Here is a 7288-nt window from a genome sequence, read left to right as displayed (position 1 = left end):
CTTAAATACTATTTGTGTACTGAAATATGTATTTCTTGCAGATGCATGAACTAATTTTTTTTTTTTTTTTTGCTAAAAGCTAAATCATAAAAAGTTGAATCGACTGTCAGAATGTCAAGTCATGTTAAAAGAGGACTTATCTGATGTTTTGATGAATATACATAACCTAATTTGCTACCTGTTTAGGTTCTAAACAAAAAAAGACTTTGAAATCTAGTTTGCACTCAAACTTTGTCTAGGGTGATCGTTCTTAGAGTTTGGACAAGTTGGAACTGCTGAGTATTGTTTGGGGTCTATCTTAAACAATCGCGCTAGTGAATTCCAGAGCATAAACAATGCACCCAGCACTCCCTCCCACTCACTCCTCCGTACCGCCACCCCCTCTCCACCTATCTACAGTTGTTGCCGTGGAAACATACAAAGAGATTTGTAAGCAGGCGGCTCAAGTTCTGTTGCCATGGCAACGGCTGGGTTTCATCAAGGCTTCGAGGGTCTAGTTTTCGCAGTTTTTCCGAAATTTGTCAAAGTGACCACCGGCAGACTGCCGACTTCACATTAAACCTGCGGTATAAGCAGTAAATGACTCCTGATTGCGAGGAGGAAATATTCCAGGGCGCCGAGCGGGGGCTTATTAAAAGGCGCTTGTGGCGTCTTATGTGACCCAGCTTCTCTTTCTGGATATGCTGTGCAAAACTCATAAATTATCGCTGATGAGAAAATTCCTCTTCCTCTGAACATTCATTATGGGTATAAAACGAGAACGGGCTTTATGAAAACCTAATTGTTGGATCTAAAGGCATTAAAATGGCCCGTGTGAGCTTCATTTCCGCTGAGCGCTCACCTGACATAATTTCATCATAACATTATTCAGGAGCACAAATGAAGCTAAAGAAAACCCGGCAGTAACAAAAAGGTATTAGAATTTCCTAAACTGCCATTCAGGTCTTAATTACTGAGGTAGACTAAAGGACTGCTATGAATATAATTACAGCTGGAGTCCCTCCTGTGATGACCTGTCTTATGACCCGTCATGGTTTATGTATCAATCTGAATCTCCATGCTTCTTTAGAAATATAGTGAAAGGAGCTGTTCACACAGGAAGCTTTCCAAAAAAAGGTAGACAGAGTGAGGTGGTACGGAAGAGAACACTGGGGTCTCTGGATTTTATTTTTCATTTTTAAAAGAATATCTTAAAAACTAGCTATGAGAATTCTGAGTCATTTCCGTGAATTCTTCAGAAAGATCTTTAATGTTTTTTAAAGAAGTCACTTATGCTCATCAAAGTTGCATTTATTTAATCAAAAATACAGATGATTGCAATTTAAAATAATGGTTTACTATTTTAATATACTTTAAAACATAATTTATTCCTGTGATCAAAGCTGAATGTTCACCGTCATTACTCTAGTTTTCATTGTCACATGATCCTTCAGAAATCATTCTAATATGCTGATTTATTATCAATGTTGGAAACAGTTTTTGCTGCTTTTTTTTTGGGAAACTGTGATACTTTTTTTCAGGACTCTTTGATGAATAAAAAGTTAAAAAGGAATTTATTTAATAAATAAATATTTTGTAATAATATGCACTACCGTTCAAATGTTTCAGCAAGCATAGTGTTAATAAATCAGAGTGATTTCTGAAGGATCATGTGACACTAAAGACTGGAGTAATGGATGATGACAATTCAGCTTTGCATCACATTAATAAATTATATTTAACAGTATATTAAAATAGAAATAATAGAAATGTCACGCCCCAGGACTTTCTTTGTGTGTTTTTCTCCCCATATTCTCCCTGTGACCTAGTTCCTCCCTCGTGTTGATTTGTGTTCTTTGATTTCAGGTGTTTCCATGGTTCCTCATTAGTTTTCATGGTTGTTGATTAATTACTCCACCTGTTTCAGTTCTCCTTGGTTATGTTCCCTGTGTTTATAAGCCCAGTGTTTCCTGTGTCTAGCGTCCTGTGTTAAACGTCATTCCCGGTGCTACATGTGTGTTCCTTGTGGTTTCGATAAATAAAGACTGGATTTATGGTGATTCTCCTACGTGCTCCACGTTCCTCGCTCCAACACAGTAGCAGTTGTGACAAGAACATTTTTATTTTAAATTGTAATAATATTTCACATTACTGGTTTTCCTGTATTTTTGATCAAATAAATACAGCTTTGATGAGCATAAGCATCACATTTAGTACATATATTTAGTACATACAAATATTGGAATCAGGCACAGATAGCGAGTTGTTGACCCTAGAACTGCCCAGACTGCTTCAGTTCAATTCATTATTAATTAGTTCAGAATGGTTTTGTGATGCGGTGAATGGATTCATGATACAAATTAAAGTTTACATGTTCACGTGCGCAGATGGAAGCAATGTCTGTTTCATGAATGAATCCTTCTTTTAACTTTAATCTTCCCGATGACCTTGTTCACTCACATTCTTAATGATTTGTTCTAAAATCTGACTGAGTTCTCCAATGCATCCTATGTGAACAGCCTCACAGAAGTCATCCAGTCTGGCAGCCATAGATAGACACACTGAGACCAAAGGCGTGATGGAAATGCTCATGATCTGAGCTCATCTTATTGGTGGGCAGTGCTTGGTGAGGAGTCTCTTGTGTGTCCTGCACTGGTTTATTCTTTCACAGATAAAGAGAAACAGTGCTCAGAAGGTTGTTTTATGTTCCACATGACCAGTCCCAGGATCAGTCATTTGTCTCAGACAGGAAGTTAGTGTTACAGGAGCGAACACTCAGGGGGAAAACAGTGGGAGATAAAAGTCTACCTCACACATAAATATTCATGTCAGTTGTGGATGAGGGTTGAGAAATTGAATCTCATTGCAGTGACTCACCATGTGACAGGCACTAGATCTGCAGACTCAATGTGTTCATAGGGCTTTCAGTAATCATGCCCTTAGACCAAGCAGCGGACTGGTGGGTGCAATGGATAACTCACTCGGGCTTGAATATACGGAATAAACCGCAGCAGTACACACATCCTCTGCAGAAATACCCATAAGAGATCAATGTCTGGCATGACAGATTGCATCAGTGATTGTTTTGTGCACTTCATTGTGTTCTGGTTTAACCAGTATGAATGAAAAGGTACTGCTGTAATTAAGCCAGAGATGTTCTGGTCTCTTCGGTTGATGTTTCAGCATGCTCTCATGAGGATAGCACCATGATCAACAAGACAAAGCATCTAATTAATGCTTGGAAAAACCAATAGCGCTATCGCGTAATTGGTAGCACCTGTGTCATTAACAGCCAAGACCTTTTAAAGGGATAGGTCTGAAGAAGATATTTTGCATTTTTTCTGTTTTTGTTTGTTTGTACAGTGAATGTCAGTGGGTTTCATTTGTCTGTCTGTCTGTCTATCTATCTACAGCTCTGAAGAAAAAAAACAACTGCAAAATTATTTATCTGGTTTTACTATTTATAGATATGTTTGAGTAAAATGAATGGTACTGCTGTAATTAAGCCAGAGATGTTCTGGTCTCTTCGGTTGATGTTTCAGCATGCTCTCATGAGGATAGCACCATGATCAACAAGACAAAGCATCTAATTAATGCTTGGAAAAACCAATAGCGCTATCGCGTAATTGGTAGCACCTGTGTCATTAACAGCCAAGACCTTTTAAAGGGATAGGTCTGAAGAAGATATTTTGCATTTTTTCTGTTTTTGTTTGTTTGTACAGTGAATGTCAGTGGGTTTCATTTGTCTGTCTGTCTGTCTATCTATCTACAGCGCTGAAGAAAAAAAACAACTGCAAAATTATTTATCTGGTTTTACTATTTATAGATATGTTTGAGTAAAATGAATTTTTTTTGTTTTATTCTATAAACAACTGACAACACTTCTCCCAAATTCCAAATAAATGTCATTTAGAGCATTTATTTGCAGAACATGACAACTGGTCAAAATAACAAAAAAGATGCAGTGTCTTCAGACCTCAAATAATGCAAAGAAAACAAGTTCACATTCATTTTTAAACAACACAATGCCAATGTTTAACCTTTGAAATAACCCTGATTTTCAATCAAAACTTTCATGCGTCTTGGTATGCTCTCCAACAGTTTTTCACATTGCTGTTTGGAGACTTTATGCCACTCCTAGTGCAAAAATGAAAGCAGCTTGGCTTTGTTTAATCGCATGTGACCATCCATCTTCCTCGTGGTCACAGAGGTTTTCAATGGGGTTAGGTCTGGAGATTGGGCTGACCATGAGGGTCTTGATCTGGTGGTCCTTCATTCACACCTTGATTGATCTGGCTGTGTGGCATGGAGCATTGTCCTGCTGGAAAATCCAAACCTTAGAGTTGGGGAACACTCCTGTCAGAACAGAAGGAAGAAAGTTTTCTTCTAGGATAACCTTGACTTGATACGTGACTTGTTTCATGCACCCTTCACAAAGACAAATGTGCCCAAATCCAGCCTTGCTGAAGCACCCCCAGATCATCACAGATCCTCTACCAAATTTCACAGTGGGTGCAAGACACTTCATTAGATGACCAGGTGTTGGGCAAAGTTGAAAATTGGACTCATCAGAGAAGATGACCTTACTCCAGTCTTCTACGGTCAAGTCCTTATGGTATTTTGCAAACCTCAGCCTGGCTCTTCTTTGCTTCTCACTGATGAAAGGCTTTTTTTCAAACTTTTTCCTGTCCCTAGGAGCCTGTTTTGAACCATCCTTGCAATGCACTTCACCCCAGCTGCCATTTGCCGTTCTTTTTGTAGGTCTCTTGATGTCATCCTATGGTTGTTGAGTGGCATTCTAAACAGTCATCTATCTATCTATCTATCTATCTATCTATCTGTTTACACATGAAACAAAGAAAGACATAAATCAAGCTTTAATGTAAAGATGGGTGCGTAGGTGAAGCAAAACTGCATTTTAATTCAGATGCAACCCTGTGAAAGGAGCAACATCAGTGTCAGTCACTCAGATGTAACATCAAGTCATATAGATTACTTAGTAAACATGTATACTTTTTCAGTTTATTCAAGGGATAGCCCTAAATATTTCTCAAATGAACATCAAATTTGTATGTACTGCTTTGCATACTTTATGAAAAAAAAAAAAAAACAGTTTGGGAGAGCATATGATATTTAACATATAATATGAATGAAATTAACTTAACTTTTTGTTTAGCAATAGTAAGTACAAGCAAAAGCTGTCATGTAAACAAATTTGTCCACGCTGCATGATACATGCAAACTTGGCATTAATGTACATGTGCAAACAAAGAAAATCAAAAACCTCTAATTGTGAATTTAACAGTAGGCAATCTTAAATAAACTAGGAATAAATCAAAGTACAATTAAATGAACCGTCACCAATTATATCAGTTTAGTGTATCTTTAATAAATGTCATAGGTATACAAAGACACTGCACAAAAATAGTAGTTACATTACTGTTTTAAAGTCAGCTTATCTGCCATGTGGTGACATATCCTAATGTAAAAGCACTGTAAAAAAAAAAAAAATGAATTGCATTTTACACTCATAGATAAGAACAAGTAGCAATACTGAAATATGAAAAGAAAAAGATAAGCCCTTGAATCTGATTAGTTTCTCAGTATCCAATACAGGTTCAAATGATCATTTTCCAACTTCCAATTAATCATAACCTCATAACAATCAGACTTATCTCAGGCTCAGTCCATTAATCACAGTCAATACCATTTCTCAACCTCATCTCTCTAATTGAAATTAGGTTGTGTGCATAATTTGGAGATTTCTGACTGGAGTATAAAAACGCAAATCAGTGAGTGCTATTTGTGAATATGCTGGTTTTTGGTTTTTATGTGTATATGTGAAACGAACTAACCTAACTTAAGACTAATATTCATGCATTGATGTATTTATAAATGAATCATTTATTGATAAAGAACACAACTGATTAAATTTCATCCATTTATTTATCTTACCCTGTTATCTAAGCTCACTCTAAAATATGAAAACATAAAGGTAATACTCTCCTCTCACTGTTGTTTCACTGTTTCTCATGTTCATCTCCGTTCTGGCTCTGAACAGTTTTGGGTAACACCTTAGTATAGGGTATACCAATTCTCACTATTTACTAGATGCTTATTAGCATGCCTATTATTAACATACATTATTGTATTGGCTGTTTATTAGCACTTATAAAGCACATATTTTGTATAACCATATTCTACATCCCTAATCCTACCCAATACCTAAACTTAACAACTACCTTACTAACTATTAATAAGCAGCAAATTAGGAGTTTATTAAGGCAAAAGTCATAGTTAATGGTTTGTTAATAGCAGAAATTATTCTTAAAATAAAGTGTGACCCAGTTTTGTATTGCAGCACAATCCGTGTATCATTTGTTCATTAGTTTTTTGATTTAATATTGAAAGTAGAAAAATGAAAAGAAAAAAAAAACGGCTCCTTTTTCATTTTTTAGTTTTCTTCCGAAAAACGAGAATTCAACAACTTCAAAAACGAGAATTTTTCGTTCAGGGATAGAAAAATGAAGAAACATCTTGAATATTCGATTTCTACATGTGGGAGGGAATCAAACGCCTCTTTCTGCTGATTGGTCAGCCGAAGATCAAACCGTGCCGTTATCAGTTCTTCCGCAGTTTTCGCGCAGCAGAATAATAGTCCTCCGCTGCTGCAGTTGTACGGATTCTTAATGCATTTATTGCAACTACATTACATCTTTTTTCATCAAACAAGCAGACTAATGAATAGCTCGACACAACTTGTACCGGGGCAGAGCCCAGACAGGGCTTTCTTCAGTGTAGATATAAATTCTATCGTTTGCATGAGCTGGGCATGGAAGGGTATATAACGGCTGTCATAGCCTACCCTGCTCGCCCAGTAAGTCTGTTTGTTTAATTAAGCAATTAAAGAATTAATTTGTTTCAAAATAAATATTTTAAACACTAAGACAAAAAGGAAAGAATAATAAATTGGCTTGGGTATATATAGGCCTATAACATTCACGCAAGAACTGTCATCGACTGACAACCGGAGAACAACAGATATTAGGCTAAATAGCTTACTCTAAGAATTTTATAATGTAATCTTGTGTTTTATTAAAATTTATTATAATTGATATCTCAAAAGTATATGCGCTCGCACACAGGACTGCAATGCAAGATTTTCATAAAATGTAATAACTCGCCATTTCGGTTTGTTTCTCACCACAGTATACCTTCAGAATGCTTGGAATATATGTCACGAGATGCATAGGATTATTTTACGACAGATATGCATCCGCTTCAAAAAACAAACAAACAAAAAAAAAAC

Source organism: Sinocyclocheilus rhinocerous, unplaced genomic scaffold (genome assembly GCF_001515625.1).
Source record: "Sinocyclocheilus rhinocerous isolate Xijiao unplaced genomic scaffold, SAMN03320098_v1.1 scaffold820, whole genome shotgun sequence".
NCBI lineage: Eukaryota > Metazoa > Chordata > Actinopteri > Cypriniformes > Cyprinidae > Sinocyclocheilus > Sinocyclocheilus rhinocerous.
Note: the sequence above shows the minus strand (reverse complement) of the source record.